Source organism: Tenrec ecaudatus, chromosome 6 (assembly GCF_050624435.1).
Source record: "Tenrec ecaudatus isolate mTenEca1 chromosome 6, mTenEca1.hap1, whole genome shotgun sequence".
Taxonomy (NCBI): Eukaryota; Metazoa; Chordata; class Mammalia; order Afrosoricida; family Tenrecidae; genus Tenrec; species Tenrec ecaudatus.
The window spans coordinates 99,032,954-99,054,924 of record NC_134535.1 but is presented as its reverse complement, the minus strand read 5'-3'; the positions used below and the strand labels follow the sequence as shown (position 1 = coordinate 99,054,924).

The window sequence follows — 21,971 nt, the reverse complement described above, 5'->3', positions numbered from 1 at the left end:
TTATTGAGGGCTCTTAAAGCTCTTCTCACAATCCATCTATACATCCATTGTGTAAATATGCTGCCATCATCATCTAAAAAAACATTTTCTTTCTACTTGAGCCCTTGGTATCAGCTTATTTTCCCCACTCCCCCACCCTTCTTCTCTCATGAACCCTTGATAATTTATAAATTATTATTTTTTTCATATCTTACACCGACTGTTGTCTGCCTTCACCCACTTTTTTGTTGTCCTGGGAGGAGGTTATATGTCGATCATTGTTACTGGTTCCCCCTTTCTCCCCCTACTTTCCCCCTGCCCACTGGTAAGCTACTCTCATTATTGGTCCTGAGGGCTTTATCTGTCCTGGATTCCCTGGTTGTGAGCTCTTTTCAGTGTGCATGCTCTGGTCTAGCTGGAATTGTAAGGTAGAATTGGGGTCATGATAGTGGAAGGGAGGAAGCATCAAAGAACTAGAGGAATGTTGTGTGTTTTGTGGCTGGCTTGTCCCTTGTCACCCTTCTGTAAGGGGATGTCCAATTGTCTACAGATGGGCTTTGGGTCTCCACACCTTCCCCCTCATTCACATCAATATGATTGCTTGTTCTGGGTCTTCTGATGCCTGTTCCCTGATTCCATCAATACCTCATGATCACGCAGGCTGGTGTGCTTCTTCCATGTGGGCTTTGTTGCTTCTGAGTTAGATGGCTGATTGTTTATCTTCAAGCCTATAAGACCCCAGACACTATATCGTTTGTTTGCTGAGCACCATCCGCTTTCTTCACCACATTTGCTTATGCACCCATTTTGTCTTCAGTGATTCCATCGAGAAGGTGAGCATCACAGAATGCTGGGTTATTAGAACAAAGTATTCTTGCATTGAGGGAGGACTTGAGTAGAGACCCAATGTCTGTCTGCTATCTTAATATTTAACATATAAATACATGTACATATATCTATTTGCCTATAATTATATATAAATATATTTAAATATGTACATGCCTGTATTTAGACCTCTATAAATAAATGCCCTTTGCCTCCTAGTTCTTTCCTCTTTCTTTTTGTTCCCTTATCATGTTTGACCTTCATTCAGCTTTCATTAATTCCTCTTGGCTACAGTGTACTTGATCAAGTCCCAGCAAGCATCCTATGACCTCCTTACCCTTGATTTTAGGTCACTTGTTCCCTTGTCCCTGGATTTATTGGATGCCCCCTTTCTCCCCCACCCCCGCCGTCCCCTCTTCCATATCTTCCCCCACCCCACCCCCAGCCATCAGTCCATTGTTTTCTCCTTGGGATTTTTTATACTGACCATCTTACCTAGCTAGACATGCAAAAACAATAACAACAAAAAAGAAAAGCCTATGTATAGTTCAGGTCTGTCTGTTGACCTTTATGAGTGTTTTCCAGTTGAGTTTGATGAGGACTTTGTTGCTTTGCTCCGTTGTAAGCCCTTAGTGTTTTACCCCGGGGTGGTGGGGTCGGATATGGCACAATTCCCGCACTGTCTGACCGTGTTGTCCCCGTAGTGCTATGGTTTCGTGAGGGACACCGTATCATGGTGGGGCCGGCCCTGTGGTCCTCTCTGCATTGGCTGCTCTGAGAAGGAATATCATCCTCAGGACTCGGTGGACCAGTGTGTGTTCCACTCTCTCCTCTCTCCTTCCCTCTTCCTTTGCTCCTGTGTGCTCTGATCAGGTGTGCTCCTCTCTCCGAGCTGTAGCTTCAGGGCTGACTTCTGTAAGTGCCTTCTTCTGGGAAGGAGTTCCATGTACCTGGGAGATGATGGCATTTCTTTACGTCTCTAGTAGTTAAACCAAGTTTAAGAGTGATTTGAACCCTAGCTCGGTTATGATCCAGACGAGTCAAGCAACTGAAGTTCTCGTTGGGGATGGATGGTGCCGACTCCATGGCAGTCAGACAGTTGGTGTTGTCCGGTTTTCCCACAGTGTTAACCTTGACTGAGTTCTTGGCATATTTACCCAAGGCTGTCCCCTGGGGTTCGAAGATTTTCACATTTGCTTTCAGCATTTCTTTCCTCTTCGGACCCTCCCTTCTTGACATAGGACCTAGGCGAACAGCCACATCCAGGTCTTTGAGGCAACCTCTCCCGTTTCAGTTGCAACGATATCTTTCAGGAGGGAAAGCGCATAGTCTTGCAGCTCCATCAGGACACCCTCCTGGATGCCCAACATGTTGGGGTGGGGGAGGGGAGGGTTGATACCCAAGAGCATGACAATCAGGGGCTGGTCTTACTAAAAATAGAGTCATTTCCAATGCTGTCCAGGAGTGAGTATCCAATCTGACCAGGCACTCTAGTCACCAGGACTGGTGAGACAGGACTGGGGAGGAGGAGGAGGAGGAGGAGGAGGAGGAGGAGGAAGAGGAGAATTTCTCTTCCTGCACTATCATTTTCATCAGGGAGCCAGGCCACCGCTACCATGGAACCAACTCCTGCCTTCTTTGAACCACGTGGGCTCACTTTTCTCTCCATCAAAGACCTTTGGTGGCACAGGGGTTAAGCACTTGGCTACCAATTGAAAGGGCAGAGGTTGAAACTCATCATGTGCTACTTGGGAGATAGATGTGGTGATCCACTCCCATAAAGGCTTACTCTTTTGTAAACTATGGGATATATCTGCTGTTTTATAAGGTTGTTATGAGTTAGAATCAATTCAATGGCAACTAGTTTTGTTGTGGTTTGTTTTTCACACCAACAATTTTATATATTCCACTTGAATATTCTTACATCCAGGTATGGATAATGCCCATCTCATGGCCATGAGATGTCAGTGAGATAGTGTTTGTTCAAAATTGACCACTTTCATGGTGTTTATTTAAACATTACAAGTGACCGTCCCAAAGTATAGACATGTGCCTTTTAACCTTCATCCTGATGTTTCGTCCTCATGAAAGCCGGACTGTTCACTCCTCTACTTTGGACACGTCTGACGTTATGTGTGTTTGTTTTCAAATTTGAAATCATTTGCAGGCCATTGTCTAGAACTAGTCATCTGTTCTCTGCTTGCAGTTGATGATGTGACCATCAGCACCAGCAATGTTTTGGGAACCTATCAGCATTTTTGTGTTACTGCTTCACTTGAGGAGGCCCAGAGGGAAAACAAACACTGCTGTACCCGGTTCAAACATGCACTCATTCACTGGAATTAAACTTTGAAAGACCCCAGTTTGCAGCATCTGTGGAACCTGGGAGCTGTTACTGTTCTGGGCTTGCCCTGAGCTGTGCTCCAGCCTGGCTGAAGACAAATGGCTGGCCTCTACACAACTGAAGTTGTTCCCCAGGGCATGGCTTGGCGAGGGTTCTCCTAGAGGAGCAAACTAGTGAAGAATAGGTACACCTCCTGAGAACTTTGTCTCAGAAATGGCTCATGAATTTGTAGAAGCTGGCAAGTTCCATGCTTGTGGGTCAGAGGGCAGTCTGGAAGCTTCTGACTCACGTAGCTTCAGGGCCTGATGATGCAAGTCAGATAGTCTTAACTCCCAGGTTTGGCAGGCAATTTGGCAGGCCAATAGGACCCCAAACTAGCCAAAAGCAGCGCATTCTCGTGTATTGGAAACAGGTCACACCCCGAAGGGAATTTCCTTTCAGTTGACTGGCTGCTCATAGCAAAAATCTCCAATGAGGTAATTTTATTAGATCTCATCATAGGGAGTGACTGCATCCAACCATCAAACCACTGAGAATATCATGGCTCAGAGAAGTTGACTATCAACGGGCAGGATTTTGTGTTAGGCCAAATAATAAACCCACTACTGTCATTGAGTAGATTCTAATTCATAGAAACCCCAGGGAAGCAAGTAGACATCACGTTAATATTTAAAGACCACTTACCTGAGAGTGCGCTACCTGGAGGGTGGAGGAAAGATGGCGGAGAAAGGTGGGGGACCGATTACAAGAATCTACATATAACCTCCTCCCTGGGGGATGGACAACAGAAAAGTGGGTAAAGGGAAACATTGGACAGTGTAAGATATGACAAAATAATTGTTAAATTATCAAGGGTTCATGAGGGAGGGGGGATCAGGGAGGAAGGGGGAAATGAGCTGATATCAAGGGCTCAAGTAGAAAGCAAATGTTTTGAGAATGATGATGGCAACAAATGTACAAATGTGCTTGACACGATGGATGCATATATGGACTGTGATAAGAATTGTACAGCCCCCAATAAAATGATTTAAAAATAATCATTTAAAAAGGAGCACTTAGCCGTAAGGCTGTTCTGTGTTGGGAAGGTATGGAAGAATAAGAGGCAGCTGCATCCCTGAACTTGATTGTGGAGGGAAAATGTGAAATACAACAAAAAAGAAGCAATCAGAATTGACCTTAAGGTTTCTCAGACTGTGAACCTTTACAGGAGCAGCCAGCTCACAGTTGCAGGTTTGAATCCCTGATCTTGCAGTTAGCCAGTTAGCAGTGCGTTGCTCAAATCACTACTTCTTGGGCCTCTTGCATGTTAATACTAGCCTTAAAAGGTGCACTTATTTTTATAACCAATATTTAAAGGTTTTATATATATTTAAAAGTATATTTAAAGCATATGCTGGTGAGTAAAACTAGGTGAAAATCAGTGCTTAGAGCCAATTAAATTGTAAGACACCTCATTTGAAGAATACTGAATGGCTATGTGTCATTGTAAAATGCACTGAAGATTAATGTATATGGAGCTATAAACTACACATTATGTAGTTTTATTCACATTCTGTTAAAAGTCCTGGTTTAAAACATCAATACAAAAATAGGACTTGAAAACAGTTTTGTTACTGGTGAGGTTGATGACTCTGTGATCCAATGTGTCTGTGATGTTGGCAATCAGACACCTGGCCCTAAAGTAACCCCTCCAGCATGAGAGGAATTTGGATGCATCGTCAGCAACCCAAGTGCAAGAAGTGCTGGGTGGAAGGGAAATGACCAGAGGGGTGGTGGCTCGGCAGACAGGGAGGGCACTGTATTGACCGTGCTCCCTCAGCTTTGGAGAGGACAGCACATCTGACCAGGAGCACTGGAGGCCAAGTGGGTGGTTGTGCGTTGGGCTGCTAACAGCACAGTCAGCAGTTCAAGCCCAGCAGCTGCTCCAGAGGAGAAAGGTGAGGCAGCCTGCTCCCATGAAAAGGAATAGATGCAGCAAGCCTAGAGAGCAGTTCTACCCTGTCCTATAGTGTCAGCGTGAGTGGAACCGACAGAATGGCCGGGGTAGTACATCCACCTGGCCTCCTGGTCACCCCGAGTCGGTGTCTTCTGGCTTCTGCATCTGGTTGAAGCAGCTTACTGCTGACACTTTGGAAATCCGTACTTGGTTGTAATAGCTTTACTCCCAGGTGCCATTCAGAGCCCTAAGCCATAGCAGTATCGTTGTCCTCACTGTTCTTAGCAAACTCAGGCATAGTCGGACTGTAGCTTTGCTTACAAATATGTCTTGATTCGTTTTCTTTTTCTCCAGGTTTAATATCTATTGCAATGGCTGCACAGAACTCCGACAAAATTTATGATTACATCGTTTATTAAAGATAACAAGTTGTAATGCCAGTGAGGAATACTCAGGGTAGTGGCTTATAACATGTTATAAAGTTTCGGGTCTGTTAAGAAATGCCCAAAGGGGCATATCACTCTGATGTAAGCCTCAACCCCGAAGCTCTGTGGGTCAGCAAACCCAGCTCCAATGCTCAAGAAAGCCTCAGCTGGAAGGCACTCAGCTCCACTTCCATGGGCCAGCGAGTCCCACTTCCTCAAATGATTGATGAGAGGCACCCCGTTCTGTAAGCCAGTCTTCTGGATAAAAGCACTTAGCTTTACCTGCCCTGTGGGCTGGGAAGTGCGTCACTGTGTTCCATGCTCTGGCTCCTGGTTCTGCTGTTGCTCCTCTGATGCAGCTAATATCTGGATCCGGGGGGGTCACTGTGCAGGGATCTCAGGTTCAGAGGACAGTCCCCACTCCTGGCTCTGGTAATGAACTCCCGCCTCCTGCTTCTCACAGGGCTTATTTTACACACAGAAGGATGGCATTCCAGGGAACCCTGCTTGCAATTAGTCACCTGTTTGCAATTAGTCACCGGTGAATCCTATCAATATGTGCTCCCACCTTCTTAACAGATCCATGCAGGGAAAGGTCATTCGGTGGTAAAGACTGGCTAGAGGAGCCACATGAAACCATCGCCCCTGCCACAAGTTCACTTCTTTTTAAAATCTCACTCAGAGATCTTTAATGCTTTCTTTTTAAAAAAATAATTGTGATTAAGGATCTTTAATGCTTTCAACAAATATTTGGATGGTGTCTATTATGGATCAGACGGCTATTGAGTTAGATTCCTACCTGTAGGGTTTCTGAGGCTATAAATCTTAGCAGGAGCAGAGAGCCTCATCTTTCCCCAGTGGAGCACCTGGTTCATTTGAACTGCTGAACTTGTGGTAAGCAGCACACCTGTGGCCCACTAAGTCACCAGGAGAATAGGTATCAAGGCAAGAGGAATATGCTAAGGACATTTGTAGTGTGGTCTCTGGGTTACACTGTCCAGAATTGTTCCTTCTCTATTCAACTGGTTGAACTTGGGTAAAAACACAACTTTTTATCTAAGTTTCTTCATCTATAAAATGGGGACACTTAATATTGCCCCCCACATGGAATTATTAGGATAATGAAATGAGTGAATGTTCTTAAGAGGTTTAGAGCAATGCCTGGGGGTAGTTACCACTATTGTTTAGGAATTGTGTGGGAATGACACTGTGTGGGCATGACAGGGGCACTCACCTCCCAGCCTGGGGTCCTTAGGGTATCTTTTCGCTTCTCTGCAATCCAGCCCTGGTCTCTGAGCAGTCATTGGTTACAGGGCTCCTAACACCTGCACAGCACCAGTCACAGCTGAGGTAAGAGCTCTTCTTGACACTTGTCTTCCACCCCTTCCCCCTTCGCCTTTGTCTGTCTTGCCTCAGAGCTGTTTCATGCGGACCACCTTGAACCTTTTCTCCTGTGTCCTAGGCCCTGTTTGGTGCTGGAAAACTTTTCTAAAGCCTGAATTTTATTACAGAACCACCCTCTGCCCTGGCTCCCTGATTGGAGCCTGCCTTTCTCCCAGTAACTCCAGTCTTTCACTGATCCAACAGACACTTGCTCATCTTCCATGACCCACAGAGTTTTCTAGCGAGGACCAGAGGTCAGCTCACCCCAACTATTTCTAGTCTATCTCTTAGGAAAAAAAAATCTCTTGTTTTCATTTCTGCCAGTGTCCTAAATTCCCTTGGGAAATTTCTTGTTTCTCCACAACTTCAGTTCTAGCAGCCTCTAATTCCGTAGTCAGTCATCACCCCTTCATGGAGCCCTCCTAGCCCACTGAAGGGGTCAACTACTGAGGAGTGAATGGTTGAACTACCAATTAGTGTGGCACAATTCAATTCTAAATAGAGTGGAAGTTGATACGGCCAGTGGTCGCAGGCCCCATATTGAGGCTTTTAACGGGGAGGCTAGATGAGTTAGTGGCTGGGCTGGAGAGATGACTGAGGACCAGCTGTGACCCTTCCTGACCTCCAACCCTAACTTACAGACTAGATGTTCTGATAACATCAGTGGGTTTGGGCATTCTTTGTGTTCATATGCTCCTATAATCAATGAGTAGCAATTGTGTTTGCAAATGTATTGTGAAATCCTGAGATTAACATACTCCATGCTCCTTGAGATTGACTGGACGGTGATCTCCATGACATGATTACTTTTGCAATTCTTACTATTCCCACCATCCTTTCTAAGGCTGTGCTGTCTTGACCTCAGAGCGTATTGGAGTCATCATCCTGTTAGGGACGCACTTTAGTGTTTCGTGCTATGGGTCATGCATAGCATTATATAGACGTCTGTATTTGGCATCGTGATACACAGTAAAGGGGATGTGAGCTGCCCAGAGATGTGGACCAGTGGGGAAGAGCTCACCAAACTACCCACAGGATGGGGAGCTGACTGGAGTGTTAATGAAAGCTCCTATTTAGCCCTTTTCTAAAGAACTGGTAAGTAGGTTGCCTGCTATGAAAACCGTGAAAAGAAGGGCAAGAGGCGTGGGGAGGAAGCAAGGAGGATCCTGCCAATGGCCATGATTATTGTTCGGGAGTCAGCATGGTGCCCAGAGCAAACTCAAGCTCTTTGAGAGTGCACAGTTGCCTTTTCCAAGTTTGGGAACGGAGAGAGACCCAAACTGTTTGCTTGACCTGAGCTTTGGCAGTATCATGGGCATTGGGAAGGTAGGACAAAGAAATGGAAAAGCAAAGTTATTCCCAGGACCCCCACCTTCAGTTGGGCGCTGTCACCATGTGAGCAGTGTGGTTTTCACAGCTTCCTGAGGGGGCAGCAGGGCCGGCGTTAGGGGCTGTTCTTCTTCATGAACTTATGGGTGGTGTCTACTTTCTGTAAATTTAAGGAAAATTGTGTTGGCAACCCACTGCCGACAGCACTCAAACATTAAAGGCCTTTGCTTCAGAATATTCTTTCAGATCTTTTGTCCATGCTTCATTTCTGGCAAAGATTCCCGGGCTCCACTGCTATTTAGAGTTTTCTTTGATAGCTGTAAAGAAGCCCTTTTATTTTCCTGGCTGGCCTGCTTTTGGTCTCAGAGGTCGTTCTTTACCTGGATCAGCGCCTGCAGAGGCTGCCGCGCTCTCAGAAAACGGACTTTTGGAGAAACTTGATTTTACATCCGCTGGATGCCTCGTGGAGTAAGTTTCCCTTTCTTAATGTTTCCTCCCTGATATTTTCTCCGCTCATTTGGTAAGTGATTCACCCTTGACTAATGAAACATCAGGCCTGATGTTCCTGAGGGAGCCAGCCAGGTTCCAAAAAGGGAAACCTCCCCTGTTCACCGTCCCACCGTCGCGTCTTCAATGCACCGCCACAGTAAGACCGTCCCTGGCCATCTGTTTACAACTGGAAGCCCCCACTTTCAGACTGCTTTCCTTGCTTTTTCCTTCCAGTACTTATCACAGTCTGTTTCACTTACCTCGTGTGTTTCCCTCACCGACACATGGACCAAACTGCCAGAACAGGAGTTGCTGTCTTTAAACTGTGATACCAAAGGCAGGGAACGCTGAGAGTCCCATTGTGGAGCCTGCCAGCTTGGGGTTGGGGGCTTAGTCCAGGGAACGTAGCTGAGACAGGCAAGGGGGCAGCAAAGTGTATGTTTCTGGTGCGATGGTGAACTTGAAGCCCTGAGCAGATGGAGAGGTGAGTACTGGGCGTTAGTCTTTGGCACCTGAACACCCAAGGCCACAGCAGAAGGGTCCCCGTGGGCTGCTGCTTTGATAGGAACAAGGTATCTTAGCACAGAATCAAGCTACCTTTAAGCACAAGGTAGTGACAGAAGTTGGTGTGAGAGTTTTGATTCATGAAGTCGAGAATTGCTTATGTAAAGGGACTTTCTCCATTACTGTTTCTGGTAAATTGGTAAACGAAGATACATTTTCATGAGAGCGGTGACCTCGCCTGTCTTGTTTCCCACTTTGTCTTCAGGCCCTCGGAAAATTGTGTGCTCATATTACGTGTTTAGTAAATACTAATTGAATGAATGTGTGAATGGAGTGAGTAAAATCCTATGTTAATGATTTATTTCATGCCCACCCTAGTTCACACATGTTTATTACCTCCTGTTCTAAATTTCATATAGTGTCTTTTGTCCAAATAAAGTTCCTTTAAATGAGTTGGGTATGATGAGTTTTCAAAAAGTTTGTTGAAGATTTCCATTATCTTGTTTTAGGACACAAAAAAGATCCCAATCAAAAATATAATTTAAGGAGAACACTGATTAATTCTTAAATGGAACAAAGACAACACAAAGTCAGGCACATCATTCAGATGAGGGAGGCCAAAATGAGGCCAGAATAGCATTTGAAGACTCAGACACAACAAAAGAAGGAAAAAAAGAAAATCCAAACTCACTGCCCCGGAGTCCATGCTGACTCATAGCGAGCCTATAGGACAGGGTGGAAAAGGCCCTGTGAGTTTCTGAGACAGTAAATCTTTAGGGAAGAAAGTCCATCTTTCAGTCACAGATAGCTGGTGGTTTTCGGACCATTGACCTTGCAGTTAGCAGCCCAACTCCTAACCAAAAGACAAATTCATGATTGGTGGCAGACCAATACATCAGTTACAGGTGGCCTACAAAGTGAGACCAGGACCATGATTGGGGCACATAGATTAAAAGCTTACAAGTTGGCCCGGGGCCTCTTACCAAAGCAGTCAGGCCACCATTTATAGGGCGTGACTCAAGAAAGTGTGGCCCCGCCCACAGTACTGTTCTTCAAGGTCTCCCCCAGGCAAGGCCCTAAGGGAAAGCCCTGAGTTTCTCTCTTCCCTTTTTGGAGATAAAGATCCCAAGGAATTCAATGGAGGTTTAACACATGTGGAGACGCCACAAAGGGAGTCTCCATAGCCGGCTGCGCACCAGATGCCCAGAATTGAAGCTCTTAATACAACCGTTTAATGTCATTTTCTCCATGAAGCTTTTGAGGCTGCCTAGTATGTTTAAGAGATGATCTAGAGTTAAAGAAGTGAACTGCAGCTTTCAAAATGATTGGATCTGTTGTATGTAGCAAAACATCCTCTAATACAGTAGTTCTCAACCTTCCTAATGCCGCGACCGCTTAATATAGCTCCTCATGCTGTGGTGACCCCCAACCATAACAGTATTTTCGTTACTACTTCATAACTGTAATTTTGTTACTTTTATCAATCGGGCGACCCCTGTGAAAGGGTCATTCGCCCCCCCCCAAGGGGTCGCAACCCACCGGTTGAGAACCGCTGTTCTAATAGGTATTGAAGTTAGTCACATCAATGACTATTGTTTCTTTGGGTCTAAATGACATCTCCAGAAGTCTCTAGGTTGAGGGTAGGGACAGTAATTGGAAGAAAAAGAATCCTTTAGCAAACACAGGGACAGGCTGTCTGATATGCTTAAACTTGAATTACACAGCACTCTTGGCCCTTTCCGTGTTCTAGGTTTCCTCACACGCTCCATCCCCTTCTAGTGCTTTTAATGACTGCTTGTTCAGTGCCCTCGAGTGCTCTCCAACTGACGACCTCTGCGGTGGAATGGCCCTGTCCCATCTTCACAGCGACCCTCACCTTTGAGCCCCTGATTGCAGCCACTGTGTCTGTCCATCCATCTCATTGAGGGACTTTCTCTTATTGACCCTAGACTTTATTCAGATTGGTCTCTCCTGACAACCTGTCCAAAATACGGGACATGAAGTCTCAATATTTTCACTTTTAAGAAGCATTCTGGCTGTACTTCTTCCAGGGCATTCTGAAATTTTCTGTCCAAACTTGTAACATCCCGGAGAATCTTAAGCAACAATAATTGTTCTGACCCATGCTAGTTTGTCTTAGATGCTGTTTATATGCAGAAAATTTGGTGACTGTACGACTTTAAAACAAACGAGCAGTAATCGTTTGAATTGAAAAAACAAAACCAAAAACCTTTTTATAGAAGGATTATTGAAAATATTTTTCCCTCTTCAAGTGTGTGAATTTCATGTATAAGAATATCATTTTTACTTTATAGATTGAATTAAGTTCTTATTTCCTTAGAAATAGCTTGGCCTTTTCAACGAAGAAAGCTTTAATTTCACGGTCTTCTTCAGAAAGGTCCTTTCCTTCATGCAGATGAGGGTTTCCGTTTGTCTGGGTTCACTGGGTGGTTTCTTTGTGGGTGTAATTAACTTAATTGCCTTCTCAGCGCTTCATACTAGGAAGATAGGCGTACATCGCATCCGATCACGTTTTGTAGGTATTGAATATGACTAACTTGTGAACAAGGTTTGTATTTATTCTAACCAAAGATCTGCCCAGTGTGATTAGGCGCAACACAGGGTGGTCTGCCTGAACTTTGTGCATTGTATAAAGCCAGAGTAGTTGACAAAATTTAATAAAATTAAATATGCATAATGATGAACGGTAGGCATTTCTGTAGCTTTATTTCTTTAGAATGTGCTAGAACTGGCTTAGAGGTCTGGTCTAGTAGCCGGACTTGCTGGGGTTCCAGTTCTACCTCTACCATTTCAGAGGTTTGGGGGGTGGAGGAGTGGGAAAGAGTAACTTAACCTTGCTGAGGCTACGTTTTTATAAAGTCAGGAGAGTGAAAGTACTTTTAAAAACAATATTGTAAAGGATTATGTGAAGTAATAATGCATGTAAAATTTGATCATTTACATATTCAACCCTCAATAAATCACATCTGCAAGTTAAATACAGTGAAACCAGTTTGAGCCAGAACTCATAAAGACTGTCTTGTTTTTCCAGGTCTCAAAAGTTAGATGGCTTTGACAGGTGCAGTCTTTTGCAAAGTACTTGAGAGTTCCTTCTATGACAGGTTTTTGCCTTCTACAGGTTTTGGTGTGCACAGATTTTATTGTGTATTATATGTGTGCACAAATGTTAAGCAGCTAAGTTAGAATTGGCTTTAGGCCTTTTGAGAGATGTTTAATAAAAATTTTATCTAGCCACAGTCAAAACTTCATTTGAAAGATAACCTTTGGTAAAACTAGTAGATTCCGTGCCTTTCAGATGAGCTGATGTTTTCATTTTTTCCTCCTGTTTTACACAGGGAAGCTGTATTAACATGTCCCTTTGGATGTGTTGTATATGACCGGTATCTTTTCCTTTTGCAAAATGTGCGCTATTAATAGTGGGGCCGTGTCTAGAAAAGACACAGGCAGATGGGTTCATGTACTTTCCTGTGTCCCATGAATTCTGTATCCCACTGACAGGAGGGGCTGAGGAAACCCATGCAAGTGTTTCATTCTAAGTCCTCCTTTCTGTGAACTTTTTGAAACGCCCTCCTCCATCAGTGCCACTTGGACATTCTTTTTTCACTTTATTCCTCTCCAATGCTGGGCGCACTAACACGCAGACTCGATCTCTGTACCTTCTTTGCGCATCTTAGGAAATAGTGAATGCGCATTTGCTTTATAGAATTGGATTGGGAATATACAGCCTCAGATATATAGTGCATATTTAGCTGTGTGACTTAGACTAAATAGTTGAAACTTATCAGTCTGCTTGTAATTAAACCAGAAGAAACTTTGGAGCATTGGAAAACAGTTGGGCACAGTCATGTTCCTTACACTGGCATCACTGGCGAAGCCTGTCCCTGCCATTGATTTCTTGCTGCCTCTCTATCACTGGCAGCAGGGCTGGCACCTAAACAGCTGTCAAGAAAAGTAAAACGGGAGAGCATAACATCCGCCCCAGCCCACAGCTGCTTGCTATGAAGTGGAGTCAGACACCCCTCCTATCAACTACCTTTGAACCAGTTCTCACATCAGCTGTCCCTCCCAAAGCACTGCACTTCTCCGCTGGGTTTCTTGATTCGGTGCAGTGGCCACAGAACCCCCGGAACCATTTTCACAGTTAAGGACTTTCTTAGAGAAGTAACAGGTTACAATTCTGATCAGGAACAGCTTTGGATAGTGTTTTTCATTCAGGACAGCTTCTTGGCTGTACCCACAGGCAGGTCTTTCCTTGGCTCTTGGTCACTTGGGCCAGGCTGCCCTCTGTCCTCGCTGAGGAGTGTTACTAAACTCTGTAGCTCCACTGGTAAGTGCCTGAGGGAACCGCAGACCCTCTGTGGGCTGCAGTCAGTGGGTTGGCAAGCATAGTTTTGAAAAGTGCCTGGAGGTATGCTCCTCTGCCAGGAAGCCTCTTTTCCAAAGGACTTGCTTTGTAGGTTAGCAGGAACTGAATTGACAGGGAACCAACCATCTTACTTCATGAGTTGGGAAGGCCACTCTGCCATCATGCACCAGTCTCCTGGTTCTGCTGACACTGTTTCTTTCTTTAAAAAAAATCATTTTTGGGGGGCTCATACAACTCTTATCACAATCTATACATACATACATCAATTGTGTAAAGCATCCTTATACATTCGTTGCCCTCATCATTCTTAAAATTCGCCTTCCGCTTGGGTTGACACTGTTTCTCTGCCATTGATTTCTTGCCTTTCTATCTCCTGTGTCACAATTGGGTCTTCTGGGCCTAGGAGGTTCCTATCACAAGGACCCCTGTGCTCCACTCCAAGCACTTCTTGGTGGTAGTGAGCGTCCACTCTTTGCATCTTTGGGTTGGCTCATGTTAAGCCAAAAAACTCAAATCAACTGCCATCAGTTCCTAGGATCCTATAGGACAGAGTAGAATGGCCCCTGTGGGGTTTCTAAGACCATAATTCTATGGGAGTAGAAAACCTCGTCTTTCTCCCAGGGAGCAGCCGGAGGTTTCTAACTGATGAAGTTAGCAGTCCAATGCATAACCACTAAACCACCAGGGCTCCTCCAAGCCCCTCATTAGGGTTCCTTCCACCTTGTTTATAGGGTTCCACACACCTGCTTTGCATTGTTAGTAAGGTGTTCGATCCATTGACCAGGCCATGAGCATCTGATGTGCGTAGTCCCACCAGGAACTTGAGGGGGAGGAGGCCATTCAGAGCAGTGAATCACACCACCTGGCTTAGGAGCCATTGGCTTGTAGCCTGGTGTTTTTACGGTAGATTTAATTATAAGTCAATTTTCTGACTCTCCTAGTTAAAGCACAAAGCTCACCAAGCCCTAGGCCTCGGCCTTGGGATCCGGTGACGGTGGTTCAGCTCATTTCCTGTCTCCACCTGCGGTTGAACAACATCATTATCCTCAGAGATCTGTCCTGGTTTGTACAGCAGGACACTTTTACTGTGATGCACAAAACTGTGGTAGAATGCTAAGTCAAGAAGAAAATAAACCATTCTTGAAGAGTATTCAGTATCGGTTCCTATTAGCTGCTGCCTCAGCCCCCAGCTCGTGGAAACCCATGTACAGTAGAACAAAAGAGCCCGTCACCGTCATCACCATGATAGGTTGTGGATTGGACCATGTGACTTTCCAATGGTTCATTTCCAGAAGTAGCGCGCCAAGTCTTCCTTCCTGGCTTGTCTAAGCCTGGAAGCTCTGCGCAAACCGGGTCAGCATCGCAGCAGGCAGGCCCAGACGGGGCGGTTCTTCGTGCGGTGCTGGTTGCAAGTGTAACCAGGCAGTTCTTCCTGCGGTGCTGGTTGCAGGTGTAACCGGGCTGTTCCACGTGGAGGCGAGACTTCCACCACAAGGGAATGATGCAGCTTTCTAATGATTATTTTGCATTCAATTATGGCAATTTTGAAGAAGGAACGGTATTTGAAAGGGCCTAAAACCAAATAGCATGATACATTGTGATTTTTTTTAAAAAACTGAGAGCTTGACTTTTCAGATAGTAAAATTTACTAGTGTTTTCCTTAAAGTCCCTTAGAATTCTGACTCATGCAATGGTTTTTGACAGAGAAGTTGCTCCTCTTTAAGGTCGAATATGACAAGGTATGTCATTAGGTAGCCGGATAGGGGGGTGCTCCTCTCCATGCCTAGGGCCCCTACAGGAACTTGGAAAGTGACACAGGCTAAAGGGAATGCGCAAATTCAGGCCCCGGAGCCAGGAAGGGCGTGTACCTGTGTGGGCCCCAAACTAGGCCAGGTGGGCTTAATTCAGCCAATGGGGTCAACCAGCACTGTTGACCATGCCTCCCAGCAAACGGCCCTAAACAAACTGGCACCTGGGTCTTGTCTGTCTCTGTCTTCCTGTCCGTCTCTCGCCACAGGTCACCACTTGTGGGAGTACAGTCCTGTGTTTAGTTAACTCTAAAGCCTGAAACTTCTTCCATCCTTTATAAAAACACACTTGGCTCACAAACCAGGCTTCTGTGTGAATTCTTTCCCGTGCAAAGCCAAGACCCGAGGTATTTCCCACCGAGAAAGCTAACCGTCTGACCTGATGCAAAGACACGGAGTGTTGTCAGGTGCCATCGAGTTGGGTCGACCCATAGCGACCCTGTGTTCAACAGAACAAACTACTGCACTGCCCTGTGCCTTCCTCACAGGGCTCCTCCTCTTGAGCCCATGGTTGCAGCCACGGTCTCCATCCATCTCCTGGAGAGCCTGCTCCTCCTCCACTGTCCCTCTGTTTTACCAAACACGATGTCCTTCTCCAGGGACTGGTTGGTCTCTCTTCACATCACGGCCAAAATATGTAAGAGGATGTGTCACCATCCTGACGTCTAAGGAGCACTCTGGCCACACTTCTTCCAAGATCACTTTGTCCTTTTAGCAGTCCACAGTACTTTCAGTGTTCTTCAGAAAGAACTGCAGTTCAAATGCACCTTTGGTCTTCCTTCTTTAGTGGCCAACTTTCACATGCTTATGAGGCAGTGGAAAATACCAGGACTTGGGTCAGACACACCTTAGTCCTCTAAGTAACATCCTTGCTTTTCAATACTTTAAAGAGGTTTTGTGAAGCAGATTTATCCAATGCAATGCATCGTTTGGTCTCTTAACTGCTGCATCCATAAGCCTTGGTTATGGATCCAAGCAAGATAAAATCCTACACAACTTGAACTTTTTTCCCATTTATTTTGATGTTACCTATTGGTCCACTTGTGAGGATTTTGGCCTCCTTGCATTGAGTTGTAATCTGTATTGAACAGTGCACTTGAAGAAGATTGAGGCAAAGAATGGGTGGGGGTATTTCAGAATCTTGGAGAAGTATTATAAAAAAGTATGTTGCAAATGTGTAACACATTTTAAATGTTTCTGACCAAATCATGTGACAAAATACTTGGAATGGTGATTGGTACTGTAAATTAACGGAATTGAAATTTCTCACCTCCGATAAGTTTGTCTTATTAGAAACTTGTTCAGGAGTTCAGCAAATTGGGAAAGTACAACGGTCCATGTTGAATAAACTACCCTACAGCTATGTACCTTCAGCTAACTTTTATTAGTTCAAGAATTAACATGAAAAACTGAGAAATTTGAGGTGTGAGGGTAGGTCAAAAGTCATTTAAAAACATTGGGGGAGGGGCTGGGGAGGATGAGAAACCAGCTCTCGCCAAAGTAAGAGTCATTCGAAAAAGTAGTCGGTGCCCAGTAGAAAAAACATTTTGATCTCTTGTTTGACAAGTCTCAGATGGTCTAGTCCTTACAGAAAAAAAGAATTTTCTTAGTAGAGTGCAACATTCATAGCATAATTATTTTTAAAATAGGCTTTTACAAATATTAAGCTTCTTCAGACTTCCTTCCATGTTTGTTTTATTTTGCTATTTGTGTGGTATAAAAAGATTTTTAGAGAATTTGAGTTTGGACTCTTGTGTAGGAATGGTTACAGATTGGTGGTTGCAAGGGGCTCTTCCAGTTTGGACTATAGGAAATGTCTTCTTTCATAAGATTATTAAATAAAATTTGTTGTATTGAAAATTGTAGTTGGAAAAATTTGTGACTCTTTTGGGCACCATTATGCAGGTGGCCTTGAACGTGCTGATGGGCTGTTCTGGTTGTTCAGTCTTGTCTTGACCTGGTTTACAACTCGATAATAAAGGGGTTTCTATAAATTTGAATTTAGGGGTCTTTTTCACCTAACACATGCACATGCACACCCACCTGTCACTATGAGTCAGAACCAACTTGGCACTGGGTGTTTAAAATTTTTTTTTAATTGGGTGAGTTGTGAACTTGATATACAGTTGTAAGACACTTAAATTTCTTTTTTAAAAAAATTTTTCTTTGTGAAGACACAGATTCAAGAGACCTTGTCCAGGTACCTCCTGCTTGTAGATCATCTAGTTTTTCAAGAGAAGTCAAAATATTTTCCTGAAATTTCTAAATGATTGCAGCTAGTTTAAAACTGTACATTTTTGTGGGCGAAATCAAGCAGACTTTCAGGCGCTACCCTGTGTGTAACCTCTGGTCTAGGTGTGGAGCATCATTCTGCTTCAGGAGAAGAGCCGGGCACTGGTTCCTGGTGGCCAGAGTTAGGACGCAGGGGGTGAGGGGATGCCTGGACTATTCAGAGGGGCAGCAGATTATATATCTTTTACTGTGGAATTCACGCCGGTGGGGCGGGGGGTGGGGGTGGGGGTGGGAAGTCATGTACAGATGTTTTATATTAACTCAGATTTCCGGATAATCACAGAATGCAGTTGTTGACTATTGGCAAGCAGGCAGAACAATACAGGTTCTCAAGTCTTAGGACAATTTCAGGATATCCTTGTTAACTAACCAGATAACGGGAAATTAGCTTTTTGGTCATTAACAAACAGGGGCTGGGGGCTGGGGCACGGATGCTGAGCTATTAACAACAAGGTCACCAGCACACATTCACAGGCTCTCTCTGGGAGGGAGAAAGATGAGGCTTTCTACGCGTGTAAAGATTCAAAGGAGACCCAAAGGGGCAGCTCTCCCCAGTCCTGGAGGGTCAATGATGGACATATAGTCCCACCCCCCAGGGGACAAACATCACAAAGGTGGGTGAACAGAGACAGCAGATGGTGTAAGACATGAAAATAACAATTTATCAAGGGGGGGGGTGAGATGGAAAAAGGGGGAGCCGATACTAAGGGCTCAAGCAGAAAAGAAAATGTTTTGAAAATGATGGCAACAAATGCACAAAAGTGCTTGATACAATTGATGTATGGATGCTTACTAAGAGCTGTAATAGCCCTCAATAAAATGATTTATAAAAAAATAATAAATAAAAACAAGCCAATGTGTAGCCCACTCCACACCACCAGGGCTCCTGGAAGGAGCCTTGCAGGCACCCTTTAGTCGAGCCATCAAAAGGAAAGCATCAGTAATGGGACAAATAGAAGCAGGAAGGACTTGCTGTGTTTCAACCAGAATCTAACATGTGTTAACCACAACAAAAGACAAACTCACTGCCGTCAAGTCCTACTCCTACGGAGGCAGAAAGCTTCATCTTTCCCCAGCAGAGCGGCTGGTGGTTTCAAACTGCTGACCTTGCCGCCAACATTGCCACCTGGGCTCCCTAATCCACATTTGTCACACCTAAATTAAAGGCCATTCTACCAAAGAAGCAGGCTTTAATCTTTGAAAGTGACAAGATAATGGAAGCCAAGCTACTATTAAAGATCTGTTTCAGCAGACAACTTTTCTCTAATTCTTTAATGCTTCTTCCCCCCACGATCATGATCCCAATCCTACCTTGCAAATCCAGCTGGACCAGAGCATGTCCATGGGTGCAGATAAGAGCTGGAAACACAGGGACCAGGACAGATAAGTCCCTCAGGACCAATATTGAGAGTAGTGATATCAGGAGGGGAAGGAGAAGGTTAGAGGGAAAAAGGGGGAATCGATCACAATGATCGACAAATAACCCCCTTCCAGGGAGATGGACAACAGAAAAGTGGGTGAAGGGAGACACTGGTCAGTGTAAGACATGAAAAATTAATAATAATTTATTTTCAAGGGTAAGGGAGGGAGGGAAGAAGAGGGGAGGGAGGGAAAAAATGAGCTGATACCAAGGGTTCAAGTAGAAAGAAAATGTTTTGAAAATGATGATGGCAACATATATATAAATATGCTTGATACAATTGATGTATGGATTTTTGTAAGAGCTGTAAGAGCCCCCAATAAAATGATCTTTTTAAAATGATCTTTTAATTAAAAAAATAAAACTGGGAGGGATGGGGGGAAAGAAAATCTAGATTCCATCAGGATTTGACATCCTCTTCTATCTTGTCTGCCTTTCGATCAATATTCTTTGATCCAGACATTGGGTAATCTCACCAGGCATCTCCCAGCTTTTCTGGCCTCTGAGCAAAAACTCAGTTGCTGATGAAGCCAATTAACCACATAACCCATTACTTACTCCTCTCCCTGAATCTCAGATTCTCTTGCTCCCGATGAATAGAGATCAATGGCTGTGGCTGGGGTGATGGCTTGCAAGCTTTTAAAAATGGTACACTATGCAATGAATTAGAACAGAATCACAAAACATGGTATTTGGCCAATTAACTGTGATGTCCTAGCAAGCAAACTATGGCCCTCAACCTCCAGAACAAGAAACCAAATCTCCTGTTTGATGTTATCTAAGCAGTCTTAGCAGCTGCTCTCTCTTTTTCCCTGGTTGTTGTTGTGAATATAACTATCATGCAACTTTTGCCAGTTCAGCTATTTCCTTTAAATAAGTTTTTTCTCTGTGTATGGCAGCAGTTCTCAACCTGTGGGTCAGGACTCCTTTGGGGGTCAAATGACCCTTTCATAAGAGTAGCAAACTTACGGTTATGAAGTAGCAACAAAAATGGTTTATGGTTGGGGGGTCACCTCAACTTGAGGAATTGTGTTAAAAGGTCGAGGCATTCGGAAGGCTGACAGTCACTGCTCTGTTATCTGTATGTTTCACCGGCTTCGCTACTTTTTAGAGTCGTCGAGCTAATTAACAGCTAATATCTGATGAGACTAGTCGCCTTCTGAGTGTGGTCATTTAAAAATGGACCAAATCTTTCTCTTTAGTATTTTGCGCAACACTTAGTAAAGGAGTAATTGAGACCTGGCCTGAACACCTTTAATATTATTTTGGACAAAGATAAGCAATAACCATAGTCTGAAAAGGAAAAATGCATAGCCTTCCCCAAATTACACTTGTCCATTCTTGTGTCACTGTGCAGGTGTGCCAGGGCTCAGGTAAGATGTATGATGCTGTTGTCACAGCTGCCTCTGGCCCGAGGCTTCCTCTTAGCTCACTGGGCTTTGCTATCAGCTCTCGCCCTGCTTTCCAGGCTCACTTTGCCTGGGGGAGGCATGTTCCCCTGCATGGGACATGTGTCTGGCATCTCTTACCCTGCACAAGCAACAGAAACAGCCCTTTTAGCTGTTCCTGGCATGCCTCTGCTCTAAAGGTGCTCAGCTTTTATTTAGTTATCCAGAAAGCCCACCACCACTGTCCCACCATCCAGCATTGTCTTCATTGTGACAGTTTCTCTCCTAGGTCTAGGAGGTTCTCAGCACAGGGACTTCATGTCCAAATGGCATGCTCCACTCCAGACTCTTCTTGTTAGTAATGAAGTTCCTCTGTACCTCTTTGGGATTGGCCAAATAGGTACCGGAGGCCCTGGCCTAACAGCTCCCGCCCAACCCAAGCCCGAACAACACACTGCTGTCAAGTTGATTCCAACGCCTAGTGCCCCTACAGGACACAGTAGAACTAGGTGTTGAAGGCTCTAAATCCTTGCAGAAGCACACAGACACATCTCTGTCCCATGGAGTGGGCTGTAGGCTCCAGCCACTGACTTCTCCGTTAACAGCTGACTGCTTTGACTATGGCACCACCAGGGATTCCTTGTCATTCCCACGGCAGAATCACCACGCTCTACTCCTTTCAAATTGTGGTTTGGGTCAATCTTTTAATCCAGTTAGAATTTATTTGATCTATTTTGCCCTCATTGATTAAAAAAAATCACCCAAGCAAAACTTACTGCCATTAAATCAATTCTGACTCCTCATTGCCGCCGAGTCGGTTCTGACTCAGGGGCCGTACACTGGGTTTCAAAGGCTACAGATCTTTGTGGGAGCAGACAGCTCCATCTTCTCCGGTGGAGCAGCTGGTGGGTTCGAATTGCCCATCTTGCATTACCAGCCCAGCGCTTATTCCACCATGCCACCTGGGCTCCTTATGGACAATGAAATTTAAATTTGTTGTAATTTTTTTTACTGATTTTGAAGTGTTTTATAATACAATAATGGTGAGTATGTTTACCTGTGGATGTGGTTGCCAGGAGCCCTGCTGGCACAGTGGTTATGACCGGGCTGCTAACCACAAGGTCAGCAGCTTGAAACCATACCAGCCACTCTATGGGAGAAAGACGGGCTTTCTACTCCCGTAAATAGTTACATTCTTGGAAACTCATGGGGCAAGTCTACCAAGTCCTATAGAGTCATTATGAGTTAGTATGGACTCGATGGCAGTGAGTTTGGCTTTTGGTTTTCTGTTAGTGAAATCTTGAAGCAAATAATAGGGTCTCATCGATGACAAGGCAGCATAACCATTCCCTTTGAGCATTCTTCTTGCTTTGAAAGCTAGCTGGTGGTAGTTGTAATAAGCTAAGATTATTAATAGCCATGAGACAGTATCACCCTATGCTAACGAAAGCACTAATAAAAC

The 21,971-nt window shown here is 44.6% G+C and overlaps 1 pseudogene; it reads right to left on the bottom strand.

The window, feature by feature from the left end:
* Positions 1 to 1,704: 1,704 nt before the first annotated feature.
* Positions 1,705 to 2,422, bottom strand: LOC142451554 (malate dehydrogenase, cytoplasmic pseudogene; annotated as a pseudogene).
* Positions 2,423 to 21,971: the final 19,549 nt, after the last annotated feature.